The sequence below is a fragment of the Penaeus monodon genome, chromosome 29, assembly GCF_015228065.2.
Source record: "Penaeus monodon isolate SGIC_2016 chromosome 29, NSTDA_Pmon_1, whole genome shotgun sequence".
Lineage (NCBI taxonomy): Eukaryota > Metazoa > Arthropoda > Malacostraca > Decapoda > Penaeidae > Penaeus > Penaeus monodon.
In genome coordinates, this window is record NC_051414.1 from 13,480,544 (window position 1) to 13,481,040 (window position 497).

Consider the following 497-nt stretch of genomic DNA (forward strand, 5'->3'; position numbering starts at 1 on the left):
GTGACAATGCCATCATTCAGGTAAATGACAGTGGCTTTTACAAATGCACCATCATATTTCTGAAAACATTTAATTATTACAGAAAAGAAAATAATGAAGCTGAGTATCAGCAATGCTCTGCATATCTTTGGCAAGATTCCTTCAGTTTGTCATGTGTAACATATTTCAGATAAATTTTGTTTAATGCTGTTTTCTTAGAAGCAAAAACCATTCTTTTGCTTTCTTTTATACATCTTTAGAAGTTCTCAACATATAAACCAATGTACTTTGGGTTAATTCCAAGTCAACGTGGCAACTTCAAAACTTTTTTTAAGAATAATTAAAGAGAAGAGAATATTATATTGAAACATTGTCACAGTAAGCGCTTCCCAAATGTTACACATTGTAATTAGCATAGTAAGAATATTTAAAAGATAGTTTAGAATACGGGTTCTTTCCTCCATTGCAATTCTGTCAGGTTTCTATATAAAACATACACTACAGCATTTTTCTTTCCC

The 497-nt window shown here is 30.8% G+C and overlaps 1 pseudogene; it reads left to right on the top strand.

Moving 5' to 3' along the window:
• LOC119591643 overlaps nt 1–497 on the top strand; it is a 16,526-nt pseudogene that overhangs the window by 15,709 nt on the left and 320 nt on the right.